Source organism: Colias croceus, chromosome 26 (genome assembly GCF_905220415.1).
Source record: "Colias croceus chromosome 26, ilColCroc2.1".
NCBI classification, from domain to species: Eukaryota; Metazoa; Arthropoda; class Insecta; order Lepidoptera; family Pieridae; genus Colias; species Colias croceus.
The window spans coordinates 476,447-494,973 of NC_059562.1; the positions used below are offsets into that span (position 1 = coordinate 476,447).

Sequence of the window (18,527 nt, forward strand, 5' to 3'; positions counted from 1 at the left end):
ATTTTTCTTTTACAATTTATGATAATATGTAAAAAGAGACAAACAAACAAAGCATTTTTAAAAGTATTTATATGTAATTGTTAATTGGTAACACAGTTATGAATAAGCCGTACAAGAGGTAGGTACCGTTCATGTTCCATATTCTTCAAAAAATAAACCGTGAAAATTTTAATTTTCAGTTTCATTATGGCATAGCATTGTTTATTTTATTGTTTTTGACGCATATCTATTGAGGTATTCCCGTTACTTAAAAACGTTTTTCTTAAAATCAATTTTTACCTGAATTATAAAAAAAGCTTAGGTACTTATTACAGGTCGCGTCAAGTAAAAAGAACGCTGACGGCATTGGCGATTTATCGGTTTATTTGATGTTATGAGGTGGTATAAGAATAACAAATAGGTAGTTGCGAAGCCACGATTCGCGAGCCTAGTTCAAAAATAAAATAATCGGCACATACTTAGTTTACGTGCAAAACTCGATCCATGCGCAAACACACCCCATCACTTTCATCCAGCGTTCTTTTTACGTGACGCGTACTGTACATTGTACTTGCGTTGTATTGTTTTCAACTTAAATGCTTTACAATTTTCCTGCTTGAGATAACATAATATATACCTATGATAGACAGATGTCTACCTAATTTAAATAATTTGTTTTTTTACGATAATCATCTTTTCTATTACACTTTCTTATAATTCTTATAACTAAAAATACGATTACATATTCCAATAATAGATTAAATCGATAATTATTTACTATTTTGAGAAAATAAAACAAATCAATCATGATTCAAGGAATAACACGAATTTATAGAAATTAGTGCTACAAAAATAATATTATATGTTATAAGTATATAAATAAATAAATCGATATCTATATCTGGGATTAGGAAAAGTGTGACATTGAGGAAGTACCTACGCGAGGCATAATATCCCATGCAATGCATAAAATGCATGTGTGTATTATAAAATGATAACATAAATATCAACAAAAAATAAATGCACTTAAATACTTATAGGTATCTAAAATATAGAGCTGAAGTTTTTTTGTAAGCTTGAACGCGCTAATCTCGAGAACACCTGTTCCGTTCTGAAAATTTACATAGATAAGTAGCTTATTTATCGAGGAAGGCTTTAGGCTATATTATATCATCACGCTTAGACCAATAGGAGTCACTACATAGTATAAATCAAATAATTCTCTGTCACAATGTCCCTATGTATGCTTAAATCTTTAAAACTACGAAACCGATTTTCATGCGGTTTTTTTAATAGATAGAGTGATTCAAGAGGAAGGTTTAAGTATATAATTTATTAGGTTTTATTAATAAAGACAACGTAGACTACGGAATATCTGGTTCTTGAGCCTTTTTATAGCGCCCATTAAGTAAAATTTGAATGCTGTAAAACAGTAATAGACAGAGGGAGAAATAGATAATTAGTCGCATTAATATTTTAATTATGTTAAGAAAATTTATTGATAAAAATAAAACTATTAAGAACAAAATTTAATAAATTTAAAGTGGTAATTTTTATTAGGGTTAATAACTTAATAATTAATTGTTGCCTTGTTGGAAAACAATCTCATAAATTAGTTTAATTGTATGTTCGTAGGGAAAATGAAATTAACTCAACAACACTGAAATAAGTGCATCCATTTTGAAACTAATCATAGAAACACAACAAATAAACAAATTAATAGATAAACATTCAATGGTCGATTTTTATGGACAAGTACGTGACCAGCTTTTGAAGTCTTTTTGATAAGTGTTTGGGATCAAACCCAGAACCACTCGGTTACAACTTTTATTAACTAACCGCTACTAACATTAATTAAATAAATAAATATTTCAGGACAATTTTCACACATGGCACGATCTGATCCAATACTAAGCTTTCGCTTGTGTTATGGAAACCAGATGGCTGATAAACATATACTTATGTATAATATTTTAAATAAATACTTAATATAGATAATTAACACCCAGACACAGGGCAAACATCTATGTTCATCACACAAATATTTGCCCCGGGTGGGAATCGAACCCACGACCTGTGGCTTGGAAGGCAGGGCTACTACCAACCAAGCCAACCGGCCAGTCAATAAAAAATTGCATAATGTTAGAATATTTTGAATATTATAACCGTATACACAGCTGGCTATAAAAACATACCTAGCAAATAATATACTAAAAAAACAAGCCTCTAATTTTTAGTTTTATACCATTCTAAGATTATAAATGATATTTTATTTAAAGAATAAGAAAAAATAAGATCACAAAACGGGAGTCGAGACTACGTTTTTCACTGACCTGTGAACCCGTTTTAAATAATCCTGCACGTAAATCGGTCAATCCGTTTAGGAGCTACGATGTCATTTACAAACATAAATATATCCTGAAATTTTAAATAATATTTTATAGTCGCTACAATACAAGCAATAAGCACCAAAATCTCATATCGCTGTGTTTTTATCTAAATAACATTTTAAAATTAATTAATTTTATCGGATTTTAACGAATATATTATAAGAATCGATTTAGATAACTAATCGGTTTGATAATCACTGATGACGTTCGCGCCATGGAGGAGATTTTAGTCTTAAAATAATTAGGCTAAGCGCGAGTTTGCACGTGGAAAATCTATTCTATTTAACTTTTATTTATTTACTAGCTGTGCTCCGCGGTTTTACCCGCAGTGCTCCGCTCTTGTTGGTCACAGCGAGATGATATTATATAGCCTATAGCCTTCCTCGATAAATGGGCTATCTAACACCGAAATAATTTTTCAAATCGGACCAGCATTTCCTGCGTTTAGCGCGTTCAAACAAACTTTTCAGCTTTATAATATTAAGTATAGATTAATATGTTAAAATTTTCATATTTTACAGACTTTAAATAATACCTATGAATGAATGAACATTTAAATTTAAACTTGAAACTTATTTATGAATAGATATTTTTTAAAAACTAGTTCTACCCTCGATTTGGAATGTCGCTTGTATCGATTAGAATCGGTATGAAATTCAAGAATTAGTTGAAATGAAAGGGTAAATGTTGAAAAATATTAAACTGCTTTTTCTTTTATCAAAAAAGAATTTATTAGATACGTCATAATACTATAAACATACTAGGATGTTTTTATAATAATTAATCGTGTGACAACATTCATAATATTTTTCAATAGGTAACCTAATGTTAATTTCTCTATAATTATTTCAATTAGTTCTTTGAAATATTGTGATAAAATATGCTTAGTATTACATATTATATTGTAACATTAAAATTGTAATACTGACATGATTTAAAAGAGTAGGTAACTATGAACTTGCCGGTTCTTCTCCATAGATACTACGTTCCGAATTTTTTACTTTTTGTTAACAATATGTAATGACGATTCAAAACTGCTTCTAGAAGAACTAAAGCTGGTTGCAGAGCTTGACCGACCATCAGTGGGTACCGTCGGTCCTGACGATACGCATCAACAATGTGTACATGACTATGACACATACGCATGACAATACGCGTGCGTATTGTCGGTCTAGCTATGAACGGTTTTATGAATTTCCATACCTACTTAAGACAAGCGCGACTGACATACGCACTGATGGTCGGTCGAGCTCTGCAGACTGCAACCAGCCTAAGAAGACTAATTGAATAAATAAATGTTTGAGTTTGAGTTTGAATTCTTCAAAATAAGTTTTCTGTCAGCTTTCTGGACATAAATGCTTAAAAATGTTAACACGTTCACTGCGGCATGTCCAGTATCGGGCCATCAGCGACTACACCACAGTGCGGCGCCCAAAATCGCAGTTTTCACCGTGGTGCGGCGAGGTTTTTTATATGTTAGTCAATGACTAGAAAAGAGACAAATATATTTTTGTTATCACAGTTTGAAGTAGGACTCAATTTCGTTTAAAATTCGTATGGCAAAATATTAGACACACGCATAGAAAAGAAACCGTTTCTTTTGTGTGCGGCATGTCGAATATTTTGCCATGGACAAGCACCTCATGCCGCACTGTACTGCGAGCGCACCGCGTGTCAATCTCGCATAGTGATGTACCAGGACCGCACGTGTCGTTATCAAATTTTTAAATGACAATGATACCTTAGAGGCTTTAGTTTTTTTACTTTCTTTTATTTCGTAGCATAAATGCAAAAATGTGATGACAGTTGTGAAAATAATATAATACATTAAAACAAAAGTTACTGAGCAAATTAAAACAAAAGTTACTGAACAATTTCCTGATAGTACTCTATCAAGTACCTTGTTTTATATGTGTTTTTTTTTTGTATCGACGATCTCGTTATCTGTTAACAAACAGACTGAAATATACAAAATTGATTTATATCGATATCGATGTTTTATTTTACAGTGTTTCCCATCGCTATTACTGTAAACATGCCGTATCAACGCAGTGCGGGATGGCAAATAATTTTTCACAAAATAAGGGGTTTACATTTTCCCTCATATCTTTTAAACTATTGGGTCAAACTAAAAGCTATTTATGCGGTATATACAAGACTATATATACTATTATCCGAAAAAAAAAATTTGAAATATCTTGAAATTTCATGAAATTATTAACCTTCAAAGTCAGTAGGTGCGATGTGATAAAAATGGCTCATGACGCACAGTGGTGAACTTGCCGATGTGAAGTATGGAAGACATGCCGCAACAACGGTAAGTTTGGCATCTTAGGTGCCGCAGTGAACGTGTTAAAGAACAATATTAACGATTCATTAAAAATACAGAAAAGATTTTTTTTTTCCAAATAGTTGTCCGAATAAAATGTAAAACCTAAGTACGTGGTTATTTTATTACTTCCACGGGGATTTTTGTGGTTTAACAAATACAAGTGTTTTTATTGTTCAACGTTATTATGATCCCAACTGTAAATAAAATAAAATATTATTGAGAAATTGTGAAAAAAAAAAACACAAACAAAAAAATATTCAAACTCAGTACAGTTATTCCGAAGGTATGCACGCACAAACATAACGTCATTGATTGACGTATATCGACATGTTTATCACATTATAAGTAATTAACATTAATACAATGATTAATGAGCATTACATGAATTTCCCCAATTGTTTTCAAAATAGTGAGTGATCCTTTAAAGATATGATCTATATATATTATAGAGTATTGTCCACTTATGTAATGTGACGAATGATATTGAGGACAAAATAAAAAATAAGCAGTATCAAGATCGTTCAGTCCATTTTCCCTAGAGTTGCACACTCAAAATTTTGATTTACCTAATTGCCCAGATTCTGGTTTACCTATATAATATATAATTTGATGACTTGCTCTTTATTTAAATGAATTCAATAAAATAAGGCGATCTTAATGACATATTTTTTAACACAAACTATTAAAAAATAGACGTTCTTTTGTTCGAAAAAATCATCAAAACTCAAAACAGCCTGTACAAGTCATGTCACCTGTATTGACTCACACATGACATCATTTAATTTTATCGAGTCAAGTAAAAATAATGATGTTTTTATAGTGTTCAAGGTTTACATTGTGGTTACTGACGATTTGTTGAAAAATCCCCGAGTTTTCAGCATGGGGTAGGTTTTTTAATGTTATTTCTCAATAGTGGATAGTTTTATTTTTTTCTAGATAAAAATACATTTTAATATATTTTTTGCAAGTGAAATTTTGATGTTGATTTTTAAATTTATGCATAAATTAATAAAATTTAGTCTGACTATTTGTTTATGCTTCCTATAATAGTCAGTTAAACGGATTGAAATGAAGCTTACGCTAGACTATAGATCAGTGTGTTGCGTTATGTCTGCAGTTTAATTTTATCGCAGAAATATTAAATGCACAAGTTATTCTGATAGGAAAAATAAACGACTGCACCGTTTTAGATGTACTATATTATCATAGACTTAGATGACACTTTTTGTTCGATTATAAAACTTGGCAGAAGCGAAAAAGGTTGTATTAATTGCAGTATGTATTTCGACTTTTCTAACACAAGCAAAACCGGGTAAAAGCTACTACATCTATGTATTATTATATTTTAGTCAAAGGCTCTAGGGAAGTACAGATACCATCTTCTGTATTCTGGTCACGACCATCCAGTCACGACGAGGAAAACTCGGGTATTTCCTTAGTCTTATTTTAAGGTAACTTGACTTACCTGCCTTACCTTTGAGAAGCAACAAAATTGTTTTCGGGAAAGTACCGGAGAAAAAACTTTTTATCTTACGCAAATATTATAGTGGGTCGTCTTCTTATGTGCATGTAGGTATGTATGTGTGGGTGTAGCCTTCAGGTATCGCGATGAGTAGTTTCCGCTTACGAAGGGGGATTTTTTAACTGACTTTTTTAATAAATAGACATTGACACAATATTGGTATATTTAATGATTTGCACTGAAAATCTAAAGGGCAAAATAATTAGTCATTTCCGTGTACCTAATAGAGATACGAGAAAATATATGAATCTACAAACATTTAAAAATGCAAATAAAATTAACCACACATAATAAAGGCAGTCTTAACTTAACACATATTTTATTTACACATAATTGATAATACAATATAATACACTTATTTGCACACAATAGCAATTTCTGCCACACAGTATTTTCATAACACAGAAACTTTACGGCACAGAAAATCTCATACGATTGGTGAAAATCCTACTAAAATAATTAAAATATCTAATACTAATTGCATTTGTTTCTTTTATCATAAGTACAAGATTGATTTAAGTGTTTTATACATAGAAACGACTCAATATTTATGTCAAGGATGAACTATGATAAGAAACACTTAAATCTGCAAATATTGTATAGATTTGTATACATACTAGCTCTGCCACGGCTTTGCTTGTATGCTCCTTAGTTAAGAATTCTTTATGTAGATTGAAGGGATTTGACCGCCTCCTTAAATGTCTCGGTCTGGTAGGACACAGAAGGCTGATCACCTACTTGTCCCTAAAGAAAATCGATCAGTGAAACAGATGTATAATGCATCTGCCCCTTACCCCACTAGGGGACATGGGATATCACACATGTAGATTGTAGATAAATATCATCATCATCAGCCCATATACGTTCCCACTGCTGGGACACGGGCCTCCTATGAGGGTACAGGCCATAATCCACCGCGCTGGCCAAGTGCGGGTTGGCGGATGACACAATATGTCGTCGAACTTTTGATTCTTCGACATGTCAGTTTCTTCGCGGTGTTTTTTTTTTTTTTTTTTTAATTTCCAGCAGTGGCAATAAACATGTGCAGATAAATAAAAAATTCCTATTATTTCCTGAGGTATGCAAATAAGTATGTTTTATATAAATACACGCATTATTCATTAAATTGATATATTATAATACGGATATATTTCGGTTATTCCAGTTTTTTTATTCTTTAAAATAGGACTGAGTCAGTGCAATTGTTATGCGACGCATGTCTCTAAACTTTGTAGATTAAGATTGAATATTTACCTGTTCAATTTAACAAGGGAATCCTATTGTTAAGAAAATTGCTCTATGTACCTATAACTTACTTCCTGTTATATTTCTAATATGCATAATACTTATAAGCTTTTGCTATCATTTCGCTGCTTTTTAACAAATTATTTAGTTTCTAGAACTGTCCTTAATTATATTCCAAAGAAGAATAGTAGTCGTAGTATTCCTATTTAAAATTTCTCAGTAGTATGTTGTAGCAAAGAACGAAACAGAAAATGTATTTACGTTTAAGCTGAATCCAACTTACAATTAATTCTGAAGGAAGTTTTGTTCTATGCCACTATCTTTTAGTTATCTTATTAAATTCCTTGATAATACCTATTATATCATTTAACACTCCATTTTTCTGTCAACGGAGTAATAACATACTGGTTTAGACATACTACATACTACATCCACGAAAGCTTACTATCTTTGCAACAGCTTTTATTACTACAAAACATTGCTAATTAAAATCTACAATTATGTACCTAACTTGCTTAGTACGTACCTAATTATAAAATTTGCTTATAAGATAATTAAAGAAGAGAGCATATTCCTACCTGAAAGGCCGGCAACATACTCACAATGTCTCTGGCACTGTGGGTACATATTATGATGCGGAGCACTTACCACCAGGTGACGCGTCTGCTCTGTTGCGGTGTTGCCTCCTATTGCATAAAAAAATTGATTGTATTGCAATACCTAATTGCTACTATGATTGCTAATATGTAAAAATGTATTGGTATGAAATAAATTATTTGAATTTGTTGTAAGAAGATAAGTGTAAAAGTTAAACTTTTTCACGTTGGTGTGCGTGTAGCTTTAGGTACTTGCGTACAAAGTATGAAACTGTATATGTATATGTGTGACATCGGCTATAATTAAAAAATTACAGAGGAGTGAGAGTTTATATCAGCCAATATATCAGCCAATAACTGGCTTATGTGATTTTCGATGACTTCAGATTACAGATATAAACGCGTAAAAGCGGTTTTATGAGGTTTTATCATGTGGTTACGATAATATAAAAATAATATATGTATAATAATAAGTGTTGCACAATGTATTTACATTTCTTTATAATGATTAATTAGATTGAGATGGTGATAGGAAAGTAATAAATCACCTTGTGTAGGTAAGTACAGTTTCCTTCTTTGATACCAAAATTTAATTTAAATTATTAAATGGCGTTTTATTTTAGCATATCGTCTAGGAATGAAAAGGACAACCTTGGCCACGTCACACGTGGACTGTGGAAAGAGGACATACCTACAAATGAAAATGCCAGTTGTGTAATATAGGCATAATTTAATCTAAACTAATTTTATAAAGCTGAAGAGTAAGCGCTAATCTCAGCAACAACTGGCCCGATTTGAAAAATTCTTTCGCTGTTAGATAGCCTATTTATCGAGGAAGACTAAAGGCTATATATTATCACGTTAAGACCAACAGGAGCTGAGCAAAGCTGGTGAAACCGCGGGACACAGCTAGTCTGTGATAATATAAAATTCTCGTGTCACAACATTTGTAAACAAGCTCCTCCGAAACTTTTTTCGTAACTTCAGAATTTTTCTTTTCAATTAAGACTTATTTGGTTTCTGGAAAACAACAAATATTTTAATTTAATTTCTTCCTGGGTGAGTTTTTCGTGAATTTGATACTGATATTCTACGAAATTACTGTTACCTGTTTTTATTTGGGAAAAGCCCAATTGCAAATAAGTCAGACAATGACGTCACATGCGTCCAATTTATTATTTCATTATAATCTATATCTTTATCTAGATCAATACGTGCACAATTCAAAGATTAGGTTTATTTTATTGTTTTTGAATAATATATTAATCAAAGTCGAAATTATTTCAGAAGTTGTTGCTTCCTGAGTGATATCAGCTACAATTTTGTTCAATTTCTTATTACATCGAGTTTTAACGGCTTAGTAGTAAATATAGGTAATAAATAACTAGATCTCTAATATAAACCTTATTTTAATTATTTTAAAAGTATTTCAACTAACTTCAAAAAAAAGCAGGAAATTCTGAATTGGAATGCATTTTGTTTTAGATTTCTTACCTCAGAACTTTCGACTGCCTGAACCGATTTTGATGATTCGTTTATTGTTTAAAAGCTTGTGCCTTCCGGTTCCTCCCATTTCAATTATGTCCAGTTCATTTGATAGCGAATTTATTTCTAAGAATTACCTTTATCATGTTGAAATCGAACATTCCAATAATTTTCCCTTACACACCTTCATTCCCCATGAATCAATAAATGACTCGTTGTGAATGATTTTATCTAGAAGTACTTTTAATCTTTATTTAAAATCTGATAAGTTAATCATGTTATACCTACGTGTTTCCTGTATAAAAATAAGAAGTTAAAGTCTTTATTAGTCTCATAAAATTATTATAATATTATGTTAAGAGCGAGCTTCCAATGATTAGAATGAAGACTTTGACTTGAGTTTATATCAGATCAAATCAAATCAAATCAAATCATTTATTTGCAATCAAACATGGTTACAACACAACAGACAACTTACATAATATAATAACTATAATATGTGGTACATTTATTGTGACATTTTGAACAATGTCTCCTATGCTAGGAAAAAAACCTGAGATAAAGGAGACATTCATCCGTCTTTTGTTACAATATAAATTTACGTAAGGAATAAGGATATATTACTAAGACTATGCGTATGCAAGTTATATGGACAAGTAAAAGACATATTTTAAAGATACTAATTACTAACATATCTTTTGGGTAAAAATAATTTAAGAGGATCTTAACTTAGATAATAATTCCTATAGTAAATGAAACACTTACCTTGATTATATACTTTTTAAACTTGTTTCTTTGTAAAATTACGTAAAAATTGATCTTATTTTTTGTTATTCATTTCTTCATATCTCGATTTCATAGTTACGTCAATTTGAACCTGTATACTTTACAGCAACATGATACATATTATATGGAGAATCCGTAGTCCATGAGATCGGGAATTCCCCTATGCAAGTCTGATATTTTACCGACTTTCCAAACGTACCTATACAAGGTACTATCTGAATTATTACTGCGTGTTTCAAAGTTAATACTAACGTAACTAACATTTATTTATTGAATTAGACTTCTTCTAGAAGTAGGTACTTTTGATTCGTCATAACATAGTTTTTTTACCACCGATTCAGAGTCAGACTGCAGTTTATATCGAGAAGTATAGGCAAGAAACGGTAAACGGTAGTTTTTAAATGCTTTTATACATGAGAAAATTTTAAACCGCTTGACTTCATTATTTTTGGAAAGAAGCTCAAGTTCACGGTACACTGGCTAAGGGCACACTAAGGGGTGCTAAGGGGCTAGACAAGCGTCACGAAAAATCCTCACGACACTTTTGCTATTGTGCGTAGCAAAAGAGTGTTAGCATTCCTTCCCTTATATTTTAATTTATCATTTAACTATAAATCTTTTTGATTTATTGAATTATACTTATTTCAAAACGAAAGGAACTCTGTTCCAATCGGGTGTCCCGCATTACCTCATACATTTTTTATTTTTTTCATTTTTCATACAATATGTAAGCATAATGTTTCTTTCTGGCAGAATTCAGCTAGTCCATACTAAATACTAATATTATAATTAATGAGAAAGTAACTCTGTCTGTCTGTCTGTTACTCAATCACGCCTTAACTACTGAACCAATTTGCATGAAATTTGGTATAGAGATATTTTGGTACCCGAGAAAGGACAGGCTTCTTTTTACCCCGGGAAATAGGATAGGTTTTATCCCGGAAATCCCGGGAAAACTATGCGGGTTTTTCTTTGACTGCGTGGGCGAAGCTACGGGTGGAAAGCTAGTTTTTAATAAAATGGACATTGGTGCACTATGATTGGAATCATAAGCGGTGATTATAGTAGGCGAGGGTCCTGTATGGTCAAGTGCAGTACGCAAACATGACGCGTTTGGTGACGCGCGGTGACGTCACTTCCTCGTGTGATCTCTGGTAACAGAAATAGCATGGGATGGAGTGGGATTCTAGCTTTAAGACAAACATACATACATGTATATGACGGTTAAAATAGATTGTTATTTACTACTATGAATTTATAATTGTGCAGTAGTTTGTAGTCAAAGAATTTTGATTGAAAACTAGCATTGTTTTACTTTTTAAATAAAAGTTTAAAAAAATGCTCCATATAAGTACTTAAATAATTTATAGGTAATAACATATCACGTCATTTAGAAAAAAAACTGTAATATTTACATTCCATAATAAGTTGTAAAAAGAACCGATTAATATTTTCAACTGTGGGGCTTAAAAAAATATTTTTCTGATTAATGATTGAGAAAAAACATAATAAAAATAGAATTAATACTGTTACGTGTTTACATTGTGTTTAATTTAATTTATTTATACACGAATGATTGATACACAAGTCTCAATTCACTGTAATGCCTATTATCCTAGTTTGGAATTTACAATCGCTTCGGTTAAATATATGAATATTAATATTTAATATACCTATTTATGTGTATTTATCGTCATAGAAAAATACCTCATTCATGTAATGTTTGCTGATAATGGGCATATAGTATGAAACATTTTTTATTGAAGTGAAACTTCTTTATCGGGGTTGGACAAAAATTTAGTGTAACATTTTTGCGTTACGCTGTAGGCGTGACATTTTTGCGTTACGCCGTAGGCGTGACATTTTTGCGTTACGCGCCAACTTTTTCGTGTCCCTAAGTTTCACTTCTTACGTGTGTACTAGTACACGCACACATTTTTTTACGAATATGTGACTAATTGGACTAGCGATTTAAATCAAAATAAATCAGATTTTTTTTCCTTACATGGGGTTTTTACTTTTTATGGTCATACTAACTATTGCCCCGGATACGTCCGGATAGACTGTACCCGGAGAGATTTTCTAATCCAACTGTTTTGTAATCTGCGGAATCAAAACTCATTACAATCCGTTCAGCCGTTCTTGTTTAATCTTGGTCTAACAGGTTTTTATTATATCAACCATTATTATGGGGTCTTAAACAATGACGCATTGGCAAGATATGTAATTGCATTCAAAGAAAAATAATAAATAATTGGCTAATCTAAATTAATAATATTTATGACTTTATTTTTATCTTATAAACGGATTTCGGTAAATAATCCTGAGTGATAATGAGTGGTTTTGATATATTTATTTCATTGATTAATCAATAAGATCTTGTGTTTTAAGTAGCGCAAAATTACTAACAAACATTATCTATACACATTAATAAAATCGTAGTAAAGTCAAAACTGTACATTGAATATTTTTTTAAATAATACTTCAGGCGTGATCTGCAATAGATACCGAAACGAAAAATATAGTTTTTAAAATTTTCGTTTGTTTGTCTGTATGTACTTATGTTCGGGCTAAACTCAAAAAGTACTGCATAGATTTACTTTAAATTTGGTACAGAACTAGAGACAGGGATAGATTTTATCTATAATAATAATATATAGATATTAGTTTTCAACCAACTTCTAAGTAACAAGGTAACATGTTCTAATATTGGCCTCCTTTTACGATACAAGTGAAGAAAATTATTGGGATGAAATTAGTACGTCCGCATCGTAGAAGAAGCTTAATACTCTGCCAGTGTTGTAGATTGGTTGTAGAGTATGAATTATTATCGCAGTAATAAATAGAACCAGATCTTAGAAATTGTTTTACAACCTAGGGTGCTTTTCCACCAATAACATACGAGGAATGTGTTTGTAAATAACCAATAGTATCGCTTCAAACTCTAAACGCTTCCAACTTCAAACTCAGAAGCGATATGATTGGTTACTTACAAACACATTCCACGCTACATATCTTCGAACATTATTGGTGGAAAAGCATCCTGAGGCAAATCTAATGTTGCATTTACACCTTCGAAACATTAGTAATTGAATGTCCACGCGAATCGCTGTTCGCGATTGCAAGGCGAATTGCGAGTGCACTGTTAACACATGCATGTTCGTAATTCGCATCGCTATTCAGTCGATTGTGTGAATGCACCATAACGATATTTTTTAGCTATCAAATAAAGCTTGCTTTCAGCTTCAGATATCAGCGACCAAATCAAGCCCTTTTCAAACTCAAACTCAAACATTTCTTTATTCAATTAGACTTCTTCTAGAAGCACTTTTGTTTTTTGAATCGTAATAAGATTTTTAACATTTACCTTTACGCTACAGAGTACAGATTGGGTAAAAAAATAAACTATTTATTACGTGCAATATATGCGAGATCTATCAATTTGGTAAATCAGATAAATCACATTTAAATTAATTGCGTATTTTCACTTACATAAGATATTTTTCTTTAGTATATTTTCGTACATTGTGCTTAATAGGTACCTACTTAAGATAAGAATGTGTGATTACAGGCTTATTGTTTTTATTGGATTTTAATAAATTGATTATATCAAACAGGTATTAACCAAGTTGAACCTGTTTTAAGTGCTTTTTACATAAAAATATCGTCAATGCAGTTTCCTTGGGGTAATTACTAATTTCGGCGACAGGGTAAATAAGTACATATTTTATGTCAAATTAATACGTAACTAGTGATTGATTAAGCAAATGTTATGTATATTATCAAACCTAAGTACCTATATAATATCTTCATGCCATTTATTCACGACAGTCGACAAGCTGCGCTTCGCGGTTTCAGCCGCGTGGCTGCGCTCCTGTTGGTCTTAGCGTAATGATATTTAGCCTATAGGCTATAATAGCCTTCCTCGATAAATGGGCTATATAACACCGAAAGAATTTTTCAAATCGGACCAGTTCCTGAGATTAGCGCGTTCAAACAAACAAACTTTTCAGCTTTATAATATTAAGTATAGATACTTGTAATAAAGCAACGCTCTAAAGTGCTATTTACAATTTTCCGAAATTAGCTCACATCCAACATTCCCTCAATGCACTAAATACAACGTTATACATGCATCTACTCTACACGTAAAGCCATTGAAAATAATTCAGATCATTATAAAACGGCAGAATTTTTTTATTAGCTGCAGCATAATACATTATGTTTTTTAAACGTGATGTCCAAAATAATTGTTTCTTTTGATTGATTTCATTGATTGATCACTACATAGTATAAAACAAAGTCAATTTCTCTGTCCCTATGTCCCTTTGTATGCTTAATTCAATAAAATAAAAAATCTTTCAATCTACGCAACGGATTTTAATGGGTTTTTTTTTTAATAGATAGAGTGATTCAAGAGGAAGGTTTTAGTATATAATTTATTAGGTTTTAGTCAAAGCGGGCGAAGCTAGTAAGCAATATTAGCTTGGTTTAAGTGAATCCCCTGTATGTTTTTCTTTTTAAATATATCATCTCTATATACCTAAAACTTTCTCACACCAAAGTACTTTTAAATTTTTACTAAAAAGCGCACACGTAAATGCATCCAAAAGCTGGTTTTATGAATAATGCAGCAACTTACATTGACCCCATATTTGCGGTAGGTCGCGGGTCCGAACCAGCTGAGCGTGCAAAAATTGTTCACAATTTGTTAAATATTCGCAAACAGCTTTTAGTATTACACAATAATTTATAAATTTGTTATCTTAAAACCTTGTAAATTATATTGGCGCAATTTCTAAGAACAATTGGAATACAGAGAAAATAACGTACCTACCTTTATGATTGATTATTATTAAATTATTTCATAAAGCCGCTTACTCTGGTCTTATCTTGAAAAAGTACAGTATTTAATTCCAAGTACATATATTGATTTTTAGTGACGTTATGAATATTCCTGTTCACTGCATATTTTGCGTATATTTCAGGACAAATTTCTCACACGGCACGATCTGATCCCCTACTAAGCTTTCACTTGTGTTATGGACACCAGATGGGTGATAAACATACATATTATATATTACTATAATTTCTTTCTAGAGTCTTTGGAAGCGCAGACGCGCGTCACAGCTAATATGCCTACATAAATTATTGAACAATGAGATAGAATGTCCATCACTGTTGTCGCAAATTGGTCTCTGTGAGAGAGGTGAGAGACCAATTTGTGACAAATTTCCATAATTGTCGGCTAAGTACTTTTTGCCCTATGCCTATGTACACAAAATTCTCAAAAAATAGATATGGTTCGAACTCCTTGTTACAACTTATTTTAAAATTATATAAAAGAATATTTACAGTTGATCATAACACAGATATTTATTTTTCAAAACTAAGCTCGTTCAAAAAGCATATTGTTAAAACTTTAAACAAATTGTATAAAATTTAAGTTTAATTACTTTTTGGTTTCAATTTATAATTTAATTTTTATGAAAAATTGTTAAAGTGTGATTTAGATACGTAAATACAATTATTAATGTTTTTTTAAGCTTATTTTGAATTCTTTGAACAAAAAATAATGTAAGTATCTATTTGGATAAAATAAATATATAATAATTTTATATTAATACTTATATAGATAATTAACACCCAGACACAGAGCAAATATGTATGTTCATCATACAAATATTTGCCCCGGGTGGGAATCGAACCCACGACCTCTGGCTTGGAAGGCAGGGCCACTACTTCAAAACTGAAACTCAAACATTTGTTCAATTAGACTTCTTCTAGAAGCACTTTTGAATCGTCATTTTCCATAATAAACTATATATATAAAGCATTTTACAATATATTACATATAGAATTCGTTCAGTAGTTTTGTCATAGCAACTACTACTATTATTCAGAGACAGACGAAAAGACAAATATACAAAATGTAGATTTGGGCATACATCGATTAAAGAATGAAAATTATCTTGAATGAATAGAATTCGACAAATTCTCTCTCTCAATATTTATTTATTTTTATTTTATAAATTAGAAACACATTACAGTCAGTAACAAATACAAATCAAATTAACATAACCTTTGAATTTCAATTGGACATACAAAGTATCAAATTCAAACTCAAACATTCATTTATTCAATTAGACGACTATTTAGTAGCACTTTCGAATCGTCATTACATAATTATTTTTAACATTTACCATTTATCGTAAGTAAATATCGTACCTTAGTCGTTCCTGTAAGATTAATTACATATTTAATAACTACGCAGGTAGACTAACTACATACACAAAGATATAGATTATGGCTAATAATTCGTTTTTAATATGTTTAAAAATGACAATAAATATTATAAATAACTTAAATCACTATCAGCTGCAGGGCTGCCACCATTCAATTATAAAATTAATATAGTCAAACAATAAAAATCAAAAAAATATATTTGTAAGGAACGTATTCGAATTTAGCCAGCGTAGCAACCGTAACTTCCGCTCGCCAGCCCTTAAATTTCAGATGAACTCCGCATGTCTAAGTTCACACGAGCGAGCAATGACCGGGGGCAGAACCGGTCCTCCGTCTGGCACAACCCTCACTTACCTCTTATCACCATTGATTGAGCTATTCATTATTATCGTACACCTGATTTTTAAACCGCGCGCTAACGTTATCCAGCCAGTATGCGACCAACCGCCGCGGCGTGAACACGTGGTGATAAATAACAGAAATGTAACTGTACTGTGTTAGATGCATGGGGTAAAACGGTGTATATATTTTGTAAATATTTTTTTAAGTGATCTGTATAATAGTGTGTGTAAAATCCTGTGATATTAGTTGTAAGATCCCACGAACGCTGCAAGTGAGTATTTTTATTTTTTTTACGTAGATTATAATTATAACTTCAATTATTTTTTAGATTTTTTGTGAATTGCTGTCTTATTTTTGCAGTCTATATTTGTATAATATTAGATTAGATTTTTTAAAAAAAACTTATTATAAGAAATTAAAACCTACCTGAATTTGTTAGCGGAATTCTGTCAGACACAATTAGGTACATGTGTTTATGAATGGCCCAGGTAACAAGTACATACAATGCTGTAAATACAATAGATCGGCTAACAATAGCATCATTCAAGTTTTGGATATGCAAAAAAAACATCTAATGTCGAGAGACCTTTCGCCTTTGTATGAATGCTGCGTATTTTTTTTTTTAATTATTATGATAACTTTAATTGAGGAATTTTGGTGGAAATAATTCAGGAAGGGCTTAAAAATTTTCAATTTTTAGCCTTTACCTTTTGATATTATTTTGCAATAGGTATACACTATATTGCAAAATAATATCCAATGAAACTTCGCACGTTACCATTTTATATATATTATAATATGTTCTTATCACAGCAATTTTAAATAATTAAAGAAAAAAAAAACTAAATAATCTTAGAACTAATACAATTATGTAAGCTATGCAATTTTTCTCATAAAGCATTTATAATTTTATTTTTATAATTACATCGAACAATGCAATTGTAAAGAAAAGAATTAAAAAACGATAAAATTATACATATAATTAATAGATCCAAATCAAACACACATATGGCATTATATTACCTATTATCTTCATAAATGTATTTAAAATAAAATAATCGATAATGCGATAATATAAATTAAGTAACATTTAACAGTGTCTTCAATTTTGTATTTTAATCAAATAAATTAATCAACTAGGTATCTATCTATCATATTTTAATCAAATAAATTAATCATCGAGCTATCAGCTTAATACTGAAAAGTAATAAAAATACATAAGAATACATTGTTTAGTGCCCATATTTTTATACTTTAAATTTGAGATAGTGGCTATATTATATTAATTAATTATCTATGGTAGTAGGTATTTACGTGTGAGGCTTATTTAATCTTATAAGTACATAACTGCGCAACGGATTTTGAAACGATTACCGTCATCGCGTAGATTATCAGATATGTATTATAAAAAAATTAAAAAAATATATTTTATAAAAAGCTAGCCCGGTAAATTATTTTCCAAGTTAAAAAATAATATTGAATTTTTAAAAAATATATATTATTTTGAAATACACAAACCATTTGTTATTAAAACCCTGTTCAGCCATTCTTCAGTTATTAGTTGTGTAACTAACACGACTTTATTTACTTACTTTAAATATTTA

General features: G+C 30.9%; 1 protein-coding gene across 2 annotated transcripts in view; it reads left to right on the plus strand.

The window, feature by feature from the left end:
• Nucleotides 1-18,527, plus strand: part of LOC123703420 (solute carrier family 41 member 2-like) — an 80,267-nt gene that overhangs the window by 15,492 nt on the left and 46,248 nt on the right. The window contains exon 2 of one of the 2 annotated variants that reach the window (XM_045651401.1): nucleotides 17,011-17,194. The exons of the other annotated variant lie outside the window; for it this stretch is intronic. The gene's annotated coding sequence lies outside the window, so the exon portion shown is untranslated. The remainder of the gene's footprint in view (nucleotides 1-17,010; nucleotides 17,195-18,527) is intronic. 2 annotated transcript variants of the gene reach the window in all.